Source organism: Chiloscyllium plagiosum, unplaced genomic scaffold, assembly GCF_037043375.1.
Source record: "Chiloscyllium plagiosum isolate Xiang-an unplaced genomic scaffold, Cpla_swu_hap1 HiC_scaffold_4, whole genome shotgun sequence".
Taxonomy (NCBI): Eukaryota; Metazoa; Chordata; class Chondrichthyes; order Orectolobiformes; family Hemiscylliidae; genus Chiloscyllium; species Chiloscyllium plagiosum.
The window spans coordinates 15,403,396-15,417,127 of record NW_028270142.1 but is presented as its reverse complement, the minus strand read 5'-3'; the positions used below and the strand labels follow the sequence as shown (position 1 = coordinate 15,417,127).

At 43.2% G+C, this 13,732-nt stretch overlaps 1 pseudogene; it reads left to right on the top strand.

Annotated features, from left to right (window-relative positions):
* Nucleotides 1-10,290: 10,290 nt before the first annotated feature.
* LOC148150082 (uncharacterized) lies at nt 10,291-13,367 on the top strand (annotated as a pseudogene).
* The last annotated feature ends 365 nt before the right edge of the window (nt 13,368-13,732 follow it).

Here is a 13,732-nt window from a genome sequence, read left to right as displayed (position 1 = left end):
GCAGGTAGTCAATCTATGTGACATTTTAAAATTCCTACTTTGGAAATGTAATAAGTCTGACTTAAGATTGGGATACAGACAGACTCTAACCTCACACCTTTATTGCATTGTCTAAGCTGAGATGTCAAGGTTTTAATAAAACCTGAAGTTAGCTCAGGAATGAGACTTGAAAGAAGTTCTGGGATTTACATATTAATGAGTCGAAACCTGAAACCCATTCTAAAAGATGGAAGACTTAACAGCAATCTAGATTTGTTCAATACATCGCATCAGTTGCATGACACTATGATCTTGTGTTATAAATTCTGTGTCTTATGATCCTGCCCCACTACCTGATGAAGGAACACTCTCCAAAAGCTAGTACTTCTAAATAAACCTCTTGGACTATCCTGGTGTTGTGTGATTTTTAACTATAGTGGACAGGGCATACCTGGGCAATTTTACGCATTACCGGGCAGAAACCAGTAATGCCACCGTAATGGAAGAGTTTGGCAAGGGCTATAGCTAGTTCTGGAGCACAAGTCTTTGGTACTATTGTGCAAGGCACCAGTGACACCTGGCAGCATTGCCACTGCATGAACAGGCACCCTGTGCCAATCAGAAAGCAACACCTTTGCCCCCATATCGATATTCCACCCACACCAGCATTTCTGCTGCCTCCTGCTCTATTAATCTGGCCCTCAACTCACTTGTTGGCAGTTTGGATGTGAGCAATGGGTGAAGATGATGGATGCCTGGATGTGGATGGTGTATTGCTCTGAGTCAATACATGGCAGTGGCATCTCAGTATCATTATGCTGTAATGGGACGCTCCCCTCTCTGCCCACTTCCATCACTAGAGTTGGGAGCTCTTCACGTTCTTCCATGTCAGTTTCACTGTTCTTTAAGGTACCTGCTTGTGAACCCCCAACAGATGGAGAACGTAGCCAACACAAATTGTATCTTCCAGTGGTCAGAAGAAGGCTCTGTGACGCGTCTCACGTGGTGATGCCAGAGCGTCAGCTACTAAGTCTTCATGGAGAAACTCTCGTCACTGAGGAGTCATCCATACAGGTCATGAGAGGATGTGAAAATCTGAGGAATCTGAGACTATTGAAGGACAAAGGCATTACACAGTTCCGTGGAGTCCTGAAGAAGGGTTATAACCAAAACGCTGGCTTCTCCACCTCCTGATGCTGCCTGGCTTGCTGTGTTCTTCCAGCCTCCTGCTCATGTCCTGTGGATTCTGGGCACACACCTGCCATATTTTCTAGTGGTGCTTATGTAGCAACTATACACTTTGTTGTCCCAGTAGAGGCTTAACCACCATACAGGCCCAGCCCATCAGAGTCTGGACTGGAGGAAATCCAGTCCGGCAAGTGAAACCAAAATCTTAAAAAAAAAGAAATTGCTGGAGAAACCTAGCCGGTCTGACCGCATGTGCAAAGAGAGAAACACCAAGTTTACGTTTTGAGTCTGATGTGACACTTGTTCATGAAGAGTCATATTGGACTCAATGTTCCATTTTTATTTTAGATTGTCAACATCTACAGTATTTGGCCTTTATTCAAGTAGACTTGACTAAGTGCATCTATTTTAGAATTAAAGTACTTTATGTCCTTGAAAATCAAATATTTGTCAAGATACTGGTGCAGTTGTGTGTGGCAGGTTATGCAATTCAGCAAATGTTACCAGCTGAACTCTTACTCAAAACACTAAGAACTATGGTCACCGTGACAACCAAAGGCAATGGAATACGATTTTGTCATGTTGGTCTTGTGCCTGGCTCTAAGAGTTTGCAAAGGTTAAAACACTTGAATTGACAATACAGTTCTGAAAGGTCCAGGAAGCTGAGCATGGCCAAAAGATCCTCTATACAAGGTAGGACCATCTAAGTGTTGCCCTGGGACCATCTCTCTGTCGTGTCCAGATGCCTCTGGCTGTGGTTCACGTTGCAGCCGCTGGTCTAATAGTACCCTGGTATGTGCCTGCTACGTGAAGGATGCTGTTGTTCCTCCTCAGTCATTCACTCAGCTTTGAAACATCTGGCCCCATTTCTTGTGCATGCTCCTTGATGTAAAGTCAATAGCCCCCAAATAGATGTCCAAACCTCCTCGATAAAAGGGCAGAAAGTAGGTTTCTCTGAACATAATCTACACTATTTATGGCAAACACTTGCTGCTGACAACACAAGCCTTTTGCTACAGCTGGCTTTTCCTCCTTATCCTGGTGATATCATGCCGATTTCAGCCATCAATGACTTGTCACTATGCACACTCGTGCCATACTTTGCTGAGCTACCACCATAGCCCAAGATAAAGTAACATTCCAGTGGCTGCCTGCCTTGTTCACAGATATTGCCAACTACATTCCCAATTCATTCCTTGGAAAGATAGAAGGAAGTCAGGACTCTGGCTCAACCCAGTGTACTCCAAATCTTCTGGTGTCACCCAGCCTGATCCCAGACCTACCCGGAATGATCTGGGAAAAGAAAGAATGAATAAAAATTGGCAATGAACAAAACAGAATGAGTAGGTGTTTTTAATAAGTTCTATGAAATGAGAGGGTCATCAACTTTGCAGCACCTTTGCAACTTTAGGAAATGGAAGTGATTGTCACTTGAGAGCTGTGGGCATCTCAGCTTCGTAATGTTAGGAGAATGACGGAAATAACTACTACTGCAGTCCTCAGAGATAGTTTGATTGTCTTCACTGGTCAGAAAGATATTTTCCAGTTATTTCTTAATTAACCAACTTTTTTTTTCTATTCCTGTCGTCTCTGATGCCTATTGATGGTGCAGCAAGACTGAAATTTTCAATGAATTGAATTGAATTGAATTTATTGTCACGTGTACAGTGAAAAACTTTGTCTTGCAAGCAATACAGGCAGTTCACAGAGTTAAGTACCATAGATAAGTAAGCAATAGATAAATAACGGCAAAAACAAAAACACAGGTACAGGCGAATGTTAAGAGTTTGTGAGTCCATTCAGTATTCTAACAACAGCCGGGTAGAAACTGTTATGAAAGTGCCTGGCACATGTGTTCAGGCTTCTATACCTTCTCCCCAATGGTAGAGGTTGTAGAAAAGCTTTGGCAAGGTGGGATGGATCTTTGAGAATGCTGGTGGCCTTTCCTTGACAGTGGGCCTGGTTGATGGATTCTATAGATGGGAGGTTGGCCTTTGTGATTGTCCGGGCTGAGTTCACCACTCTCTGTAACCGTCTCCGATCTTGAATGATAAGGTGCCATACCAGGTAGTGATACATCCAGACAGAATGCTCTCGATGGCATGCCTATAAAAGTTGACAAGGGTATTCACCGTCATGCCAAATTTCCTCAGCTGCCTGAGGAAAAAGAGTCGTTACTGGGCCTTTGTAACCAGTGCGTCCACATGAAGAGTCCAAGAAAGCTTGTTGTGGATGACCACTCCCAGGAGCTTGACACTCTCCCCTCGTTCCAACTCTGTGCTATTAATGTGTAGGGGTCATGAGTGACATCCTATTAAAAGTCAATAATCAGTTCTTTGGTTTTGCAGGCATTGAGAGCTAGGTTGTTCTCAGTGCGCAATTTTTCCAGGTCTTACACCTCCCATCTGTAGTCTGTTTCATCGCCATCTGAGATTTGACTGACAATGATGATGTCATCAGCGAGCTAATAAGAAACCTGGCCTCTGGTGCATTTCTGGGTCCTGGCCCCTCATGGTCCTGGGATTTTAAAGAACCTGGCCAATGGATGATAGGGAGCAGGCCAGATGAGCTGGGCATTGGCACAGTCAAAATGAAGAAGTGGGGGAAGGGAGAGAAAGAAAGCTTAAATACAAATCTGCATGGCAACATATGGATTAGGAACAGAGTAGGCCACTCACCATCTCAAGGCCTATCTGGTCATTCAGGAATATTATGGCTGATCTCATTATTCCACATTCCTGTCTATTCCCGATAACGTTTCAACTCTTTGGTTGTCAAAAAACTAGCTACCACTGCCTTAATAATGCTCGAGGACTCTTCTTCCACATCCTTCTGAGAAAGTGAATGCCGAGGATATATGAATATTGCATAAGTTATCCATCATCAGTGGGCAACCCAGCGAATCCTCATTCTAGAATCTCCCACAAGTTTTACACACTCTCTGACATGAACCCTCAAGAACATATATGTTTCAATCAAGTCAGCTTTTACTCTTATAAACTACAACGGATACAACTGCACACTAATCCGCGTAAGATAACCTACCTATTCCAGGTATTTAGTCTGGTAAACCTTCTCTGTATTACCTACAAAGCATTTACAACCTTCCTTAAATAAGTAACAGTGGGCTATAAGTAAAACGTAACCTCCCTACTTCTGTATTCAATTCTTAAGAGTCATAGAGGTCTACAGCACAGAAAAAGGCCCTTTGGTCCATCAATTCTGTGCTCGTCAAAAAACAAGCCCCCATTATTCAGCACTAATACTCAAGTGTACATCTAAGTACTTTTTGTTTGTTATGTGGGTTTCTGCCTCCATCCTTTACAGGTAGCCAGCTTCAGATTTCCTAGGCGAAAGTGAGGACTGTGGATGCTGGCTTCAGAGTCAAGATTAGAGTGGTGCTGGAAAAGCACAGCAGGTCAGGCAGCATCCGAGGAGCAGGAAAATCCTACTGTCTGACCTGCTGTGCTTTTCCAGCACCACTCTAATCTTGAGCTCCAGGTTTCCACCTCTCTCTGGGTGAAACATTTTTTTTCCTCACACACCCTCTGAAGTTCCCGTGCCTTAACCTAAATCAATGGCGATGGTCATTAAGCCCTCTACCAACGGGAACATTTTCTTCTTGTCTACACTGTCTATGCCCCTCATGATTTTATACATCTCTATCATGTCCCCCCTCAGTCTCCGCTGCTCTAAGGAAAACAACCATCCAATCTCCCTTCATAACTAAAACTCTCCAGCCTGTGTAATATTCCATTAGTTCTCATCGTCACCATCGGAAGAGAAAAAGTACTGTTTTAAATTCCTCCATCCAGTTTGTCCTCGACTTTCTGCTATTCTCAGAACGCTTTTAGCATCTTCCACCATTAAAGACAGATACAAAGCTCTTCATCAAAGTTTCTGCTATAGTCTTGTTTTCTATTATTAATTTCCCAAAGTTTGTGAGAAGATTTGTAGCTCGGGTGCTCGTTGTTGTGGTTCTGTTTGCCGAGCTGGGAATTTGTGTTGCAGACATTTCGTCCCCTGTCTCAGTGCTTGGGAGCCTCCTGTGAAGCGCTTCTGTGTTGTTTCCTCTGGCATTTATAGTGGTTTGTCTCTGCCGCTTCCGGTTGTCAGTTCCAGCTGTCCGCTGCATTGGCCGGTATATTGGGTCCGATGACGCAGGTGACAAGCAACATGAGTTCGACTGTGACAACACTACTATTATAGGACAAGCCAAACATAGAACAGCCAGGGAATTCCGAGAGGCATGGCACTCATCCACTGATTCTATCAACAAACACATCGACCTGGGACCAATATACCGGCCACTGCAGCGGACAGCTGGAACTGACAACCAGAAGCGGCAGAGACAAATCACTATAAATGACGGAGGAAACATCACAGAAGCGCTTCACAGGAGGTTCCCAAGCACTGAGGATGTCACCTGGACAGGGGATGAAATGTCTTCAACATTAATTTCCCAATTTTATTTGGTAAAGGACCAACGATTATGCTTGCTACTCTCTTTGATGTAATATGTCATATATATATTGAACAATGGTCAGTCCTATACAAGAGTTTAAACCTTGACTTTTGCCAAAAGGATCCTTCACTTTTCACATACCCCATGCATAGAATGGCCCCCAACTTTTGACCAAAAGATCCAAACTCTTTTTATTCACTGCCAAAGTCAAAATCCTTCTGACGCACAAATCCTCATTTATAGAAATCTTAGAACAACACACCGTGCAAGGTGGCTGTCCAGTTTACTATGTTTATACTCCTGAAGTGTTGTAGCTACCTGCCTGGTGAGCTTTTTAGTGCACAAATCCTGCCTTCCAATTTGTAAATAGGGCATCAAGAAGCTAGTGTGAAGATATGCGAAGTTCAAACTTATGCTCACAGAGATTGCAGAGCAGACAAATAATTCCATAGCTGCTAGAGAATTAAAGGTAGCAGAGACAAACATTAGAGGCTGGAGGAAGCTTTCCACACAGCTTAGGCAGTTCCCCAAGAACAAATCTGCAAATAGAAGAAATTTAGCATGTAGCCAGAGTTGGAAAATTAAATTGCAAACGATGACAATGAAAATTCAAACTTATATGTCTTTTCTGAAACTCTGCCTCAGAACAAACAGCAAGAAAATAATGGTATTAGAGATTTCAAAGTCAGCTGTGGAGGATGCACCAGGTTTATAGAGAAAAAAAATAATTTTGTGGTAGAAAACCAAGATTTAATGTAATATTAAATAAAAATTCAATAGGAAAATTACTTTTGGACTATCTTTGTTATACTTTTGGGAGCAGGGTTGGGGGGACCAGCTTTGCACCTGTAATCCCCAAAACTATTACTCATGCAAAAGTCAACTATTTTGTTTTGGCTAAATACTTAATCTTCGACACTTGTCTTTTACTCAAGTGGATACATGTAGGAGTGTTTACTTTCTGTACTCATTTATTTTGTTATCATTGGATGGTACCTAATATTTTCCCAATCCTCTGACCAGACATTAATCTCCACAATATTGTGCACTTGTTATTTTAATTTGATTCCACATTAAACTTCTTTAGCTAGCCACAGAAAGTTCAACTTTTTCATTGTCCTTCTTTCTCAATGTCATGTAACTTTGCTGGTAGTTAGGGATATCTGCCACTACGTAGCCACCATCTTACCTTTTAATCTATTTTGCCATCTATCTTAGCCAACTCTGTTTTCATATTAAAGTTTAAGGCAACGGTTCCAAATCCAAGAGTCTCAGCTTCAAACCGAATGTCACATTCGACGTGCTGTGATCACTCTCCTCCAGATGGTACTTTATTATGAGATTATTCAACCTATTATTTGCATTATCAAGTCTAAAATGGCTTGTTTCCTGGTCAGTTGTACAATGTATTATTCTATGAAGCTGTTTTGAACATATTTTGTGAACTCCTTCTAAAGGCTACCTTTGCAATTTGATTTGCCCAATCTATAGGTTGGAGAATAACACCTAATATTTTGCAGCCTGGAGTTTCTTGGTTTATACCCTCATCAGTCGCTTCTGTCCCTTGCCATTTCATATCATGATCCAAACTGATTCTATACCTTGATCTTCCAAGCCAAGGTCATTTCTCACTACTGTATCGTTCTCACACAAATATTAAAAAATCTTCAACATTCCTTTTGACATGCTTTCAAATCGCCAAATGTCCTTGAATATTCAATTTCCAGTAAATAACATCACTAACGTGCTCATCTAGTTAATGCTCTTAGTTCTCACTCCCCCTCTGAGACTTCCTGTTGTATTGTCAAAGACTGGCACAACTCCTCTTCCACATTCACCTCATTCCTGACTGTCATACTCTGCAGAACCTTTGCTCCATTGAAACTAGCTTCTATGCTACTTACTCCATACATTGACAAAGCCGCCTCTGTTTTTACAAGCAAGAGTTCCAGGGCTTTCATTCAGTTCACGCTAACCAGGTAACCATTCTAACTAGTCACCTCATTAATTCTGCTGCTGCCACAAATAGGCATGTTATCCATCATCAACTAGCATTGAAAAAAACAAGTACAAAACTTAACTTTAGAAAGAGACTAATCCTAAATACATTTGGAATTTCCTGATTCACCAAAGCCCTATCTTTCAAATACAGCTTTTACGTGATACTTATCCTGCTGGTCTCCATGCCACTTACTTGTGTCAAGTGTATATTGACGAGGTGATCTTCTACCTTTACTGTGGACCCCAGCGCAACTGTATTTCACTCTCAATAGGCATACATACAGGGAAGGTAAAAACAATGACTGCAGATGCTGGAAACCAGATTCTGGATCAATGGTGTTGGAAGAGCACAGCAGTTCAGGCAGCATCGAGGAGCTTCATACATACAGGGAAGCTTCACTCACTGAGACTAAATTGTTTAACTTGTTTTCAGGCAATGTAACATGCTTTCAAAAGCAAACCTAATAATTTATAACTAAATTGCTGAAACATCAGGGCACTTAAAACAATTTTAGTAGAGGTGCTAATCAGTTTAAAATTAACATACTAGAGTGTGTTAAAAGATCAGATGGATAAAGCGTTTTTAATTAGTGCAATGATATCAACAACAGTAATTCCTGGATTTAAGCATAGCCATGTTAAGCTGGTTATTAGCCTATCAAGGTCAAAAATGTGGAAGTATTTGGAGTGGATGCAGCAACACCACAAATTCAGCTGCCAGCCTTGTTCACCTCATTGAAACAATTTTTTTGTGCGCTTAGCTGGGATATGCAAGGCTCAGGAGGAGTCAAGATATGCAATGCTAGCAACTCTTAAAGGCTGGTGGTTGCCCTTAAAGTGGAAGGCTTATGGCAGATGCAAGTGTAGAATCAAAGCAATGTGACATACAAATGCTGCATTGAATGTGTTTCTGCAGGAGGGCCCCACCAAAAGGTGATTCTTTCCATCGGACTGAAAGGCAAATCCAATTAAACAAACTTGTCGTAGACTCTTTGGAACTGATGAAGAAAGCCAATCCTGTCATATCTGGAGTTTAACCTTTTGTCGAGAGAAGGTGAGGCAAAGGTTTCCTAGACTACAGAAGGTAAGTGTATTCACAGTTTATATAATGTGAAAGGATAATGAGGACCAAAGGTTAGCTTACTGATCTTAGTTCCCCCTTCCCTACCCATCGTTTTAATTTTGACTCTTGCTTTCTTACCTAATTGGAGACACCTATTGTATCTGGAGGGCTTTATTATCATCACCAGTATGTTCATGTTTCTTCTAACCATCTTATTTTCCAAGTAGCTTTTAATATTGTAACAGATGTAAGATTCTACCTAATTCAGAAACCGTTTTTTAAAAATACTTAGCTTTAAAATTCATTATTAAAGTGCTGAATAAATAATCCGGGTTGCAAGGATTGTGACTTTTTATTAAATGCTGTCTTTGCACCTCAGCAGCTATAGAGGATGTGTTCTTTCGATAGCCTCAGTCATTGCAAAAATGGTGAAAAAGTCTATTCCTTTTAGCAGGTTAATTGGAGTAACTTTACAAAGTTAAAAGCAATTAACGGATAAAAAATCACACAACACTAGGTTATGGTCCAACAGGTTTATTTGGAAACACTAGCTTTCAGAGCGCTGCTCCTTCATTAGGGGGTTGTGGAGTATAAGATCGTAGGACAGAGAATTTATAGCAAAAGCTTATAATGTGATTTAACTGAAATTATGTATTGAAAAAGACCTGGATTGTTTGTTAAGTCTCTCCTCTGTTAGAATGACCATGCTGGTTTCAATTCTTTCATATGTAAATTCTGCTGCAAGACACTTCGGGACCATTTTGGTGGTGGGACACAAATTGAGACCACTCCTAAGAACTTCAATCTCTTGCAGTTGAAGGGTGTGGTCTGATAACTGCCCCACCACCAAAATGGACCCCGTGGGTCTTGTGGCAGACATGGAGGTTTTCATCAGACGAATGAGACTCAGGGAATTCTTTCAAGATGCCAGCAGTGATCCCAATGAGCCCACCAAGGAACCGGAACAGTCATCACAGGGATCCGTAGAGGGGTGTACCAAAGAAGGAATCAACCTGGACCCCACCGGAGGGCCGCTGCTTGACATGTATGCCCAAACCGTCAGGAAATATATAAATACCAGATTCATCAGCCGCACCCACAAGGAAGAGCAGAACATCACCCGATCACAACGCAACGCCATCCATGCTTTCAAAACTAATCACATTGTCATCAAACCAGCAGATAAAGGAGGAGCCATTGTCATTCAGAATAGAACAGATTACTGCAAGGAAGTGTACCGACAACTGAACAACCAGAAATGATATATGCAACTACTGGCTGATCCAACCAAACAGCACACCCTTGAACAAAACACATTGGTCAGGACTTTGGATTCAGTCCTTCAGGGTTTCCTCCGCACTCTCACCCCACGTACTTCATACATAGGCGACCTCTACTGCCTTCTGAAGATACACAAAGCCAATACACCATCATATCAGGCAATGGGACCCTGTGTGAGAACCTCTCTGGCTATGTCGAAGCAATCTTGAAACCCATGATACAGGGGATCCCCAGCTTCTGTTGCGACACTACAGATTTCTTACAGAAACTCAGCACCCACGGACCAGTCGAACCGGGAACATTCCTCGACACAATGGACGCTTCAGCACTCTAAACCAGCATCCCCCACGATGAAAGCATCATGGCAACAGCCTCAGTACTCATCACCAACAATCGCCAATCTCCGAGCACCATCCTACAACTCATTCGCTTTAACCTCGACCACAACATTTTCACTTTTGACAACCAGTTCTTCATCCAGATACACGGAACAGCCATTGGGACCAAATTTGCACCCCAATATACCAACATTTTCATGCATAAGTTCGCACAAGACGTCTTCTCTATGCAGGACCTCCAACCAACACTATACACTAGATATATTGACAACATGTTCTTCCTTTGGACCCATGGCAAGGAGTCACTGATAAAATTACACAGTGACATCAACAAGTTTCATCCCACCATCAAACTCACCATGGATTACTCTCTAGTATCTGTCTCATTCTTGGACACACACATCTCCATCAAGGATGGGCACCTCAGCACCTCACTCTACCTCAAACCCATGGATAACCTCACAATGCTACATTTCTCCAGCTTCCACCTGAAACATATCAAAACAGCCATCCCCTATGGACAAGCCCTATGCATACACAGGATCTGTTCAGATGAGAAGGAATGTGACAGACACCTGAAGGTGCTCAAGGATGCCCTCATAAGAATGGGGTACGATGCTCAACTCATCGACTGCCAGTTCCGACGTGCCACAGCGAGGAACCATAATGACCTCCTCAGGAGACAGACATGAGCTGCAACCGACAAGGTACACTTTGTTGTCCAGAACTTCCCAGGAGCCAATAAACTACTCCATGTTCTTCGCAGCCTGCAACACATTATCAATGAGGATGAGCACCTCGCCAAGACCTTTCCCACACCTTCACGTCTCGCCTTTAAACAACCACCAAACCTCAAACAGATCATTGTTCACAGCAAACTGCCCGGCTCTCAGGACAACATCATGCAACCTTGTCACGGTAGACGCTGCAAGACGTGTCAGAGTGCAGACATGGATGCCACCATTACACGTGGGTACACCTCTCATCATGTACATGGCAGGTTACTCATGCGACTCAGCCAACGATGTCTATCTCATACGCTGCAGGAAAGGATGCCCTGAGGCATGGTACATTGGTGAGACCGAGCAGAGGCTACGGCAACAGATGAATGGGCACCGCACAACAATCAACAGACAGGAGTGTTCCCTCTCAGTTGGAGAACACTTCAGCGGTCCGGGACATTTGACTTTGGATCTTCGGGTGACCATCCTCCAAGGCAGACTTTGGGACAGGCAAAAACGAAAAGTGGCCGAGCAGAAGCTGATAGCTACGTTCGGTATCCATGGCCTGAACCGGGACCTTGGGTTCATGTCACACTACAGGTGACCCCACTGCACTACACACAGACACACAGACGAACACACATGCACAGATACACAGATGAACACACACACCTACAGACCCCTACACTCATGCAGATGTGCTCTCATACAAAGGTCTCTCTCATATGCTCTCACATACACTCCCACACTCACGCACATGCACCCTCTCACAGACTTATATCCCTTTACACTCACACTCACACTCACACACATACACACACTTTCTCACAGATACTCATACCGCCCCGCACGCACACACACCCACATGCACACAAACACATATAAGTTTGTGGGGTGAATTTGTACTTGCAGACTTGCATTTAAATTTGCTCAAAAACTACATGAATCCAAGTAAGATTCTGTAAATCCCTTTTTTAGATTAGAATCAGTCTGAACATTGGGGCACAGACAGCCTCACATAGGACACCTCACAGCTTAATGCATTATCTGGGCCGGCATGGCACCTGTTGTTAAAGTTCACCTGAGAATGTAACTGTAAGTAAGTTCTGAGATTTACATATGAAAGAACTGAAACCAACATGCCCATTCTAAAAGATGAGAGACTTAACAAACAATCCAGGTCTTTTTCAATATATAATCTCAGTTACATCACACTGTAAACTTTTGCCATAAATCCTGTGTCCTACGATCTTATACTCCACAACCACCTGGTGAAGGAGCAGCGCTCCAATAGCTAGTGCTTCCAAATAAACCTGTTGGACTATAACCTGGTGCTGTGTGATTTTTAACTTTGTCCACCCCAGTCCAACACTGGTGCCTCCAAATCGCAATTAAGGATTCATGAAAGCTTTGCAGAGGTGAACGTTCCAGCTTGGTGGCAGGATTATAGAATTTCACTCTGCCATTGTTGGGCAACTCTATCCAGCCCCAGAGCTGAATGAGGTGGCGGGTGGTTGTAGTGGTTGAGTCAGCAGGAGTATCCATCCACAAGCGATGGTAGCAGCTCAGAGTAATTAAAAGTTGAGGTCTGTGTACAGTTCTGGTCGCCACATTACCAAAAGGATGTGGACGCTTTGAAGAGGGTGCAGAGAAGGTTTACGAGGATGTTGCCTGGTATGGAAGGTGCTAGCTATGAAGAGAGGTTGAGTTGATTAGGATTGTTTTCATTAGAAAAAAGAATATGGGGGGGAACCTGATTTAGGGTAGATAGAGATAAGCTTTTTCCCAGGGTGGAGTATTCAATAATGAGAGGTCATGCTTTCAAGGTGAGAGGTGAAAAGTTTAAGGGGGATACACGCAGTAAGTACTTTACAGAGAGGGTGGTAGGTGCCTGGAACACGTTGCCAGCAGAGGCGGTAGAGACAGGCATGGTAGATTCATTTAAGATGCATCTGGACAGATGCATGAGGAGGTGGGGAGCAGAGGGATACAGATGCTTAGGAATTGGGCAACAGGTTTAGACAGTACATTTGGATTGGCTCAGGCTCTCTCTCTCTCTCTCTCTCATTTATGCTAAGCAGTGTCCAGCTGCTGCTTTCAAGCTGCGCTGTAAGCTCTCCATCTCATTCAACAGCAAGTTGTGCCTTCACATCCATCCAGAACCCAGTCTGTTCCATCTACCTTTGCAAGAAACCTCTAAGTATTGGAGGGCCGAAAGCCCTGTGCCTGGGCTGCAAATTTTCTTTGTTCTTTGCTCTTTGTTTGCTAATTGTTCATTTATTACAGTCAGTGTCTGGGTTCGCACTGCCTACCAGTCTGATAGTGCTTGACCTCAGAAGCTGAGCAGACTCAGGATGAACTAGTACTTGCCTGTGAGGCCACCTGAGGATCCAATGCAGTGCATTGCGGAAAATACTTTTCTCGGTTCCCAGAGGCAATGGGGCAGAGTGGGGCTGCCTGCAGGTGGGTTCCCAGTGGTAGATTGGGGGTGTGGGGGAAGTGTTCAGTCTTCCTGACAGAATGAGGTTCTCTGTCTGCCATCAGAGGCTGCCACTCAGAGCTCTCCTCTAATACAGTGGTGACCAAGCTGCAAAGCCATTTTTACTTCAGCAACTGAACAACTGGGAGAAAGGGTGCCTCTATTTCGAAATGCTCTCTCTCTCTCTCTCTCTCTCTCTCATTTACAGTAAGCAGT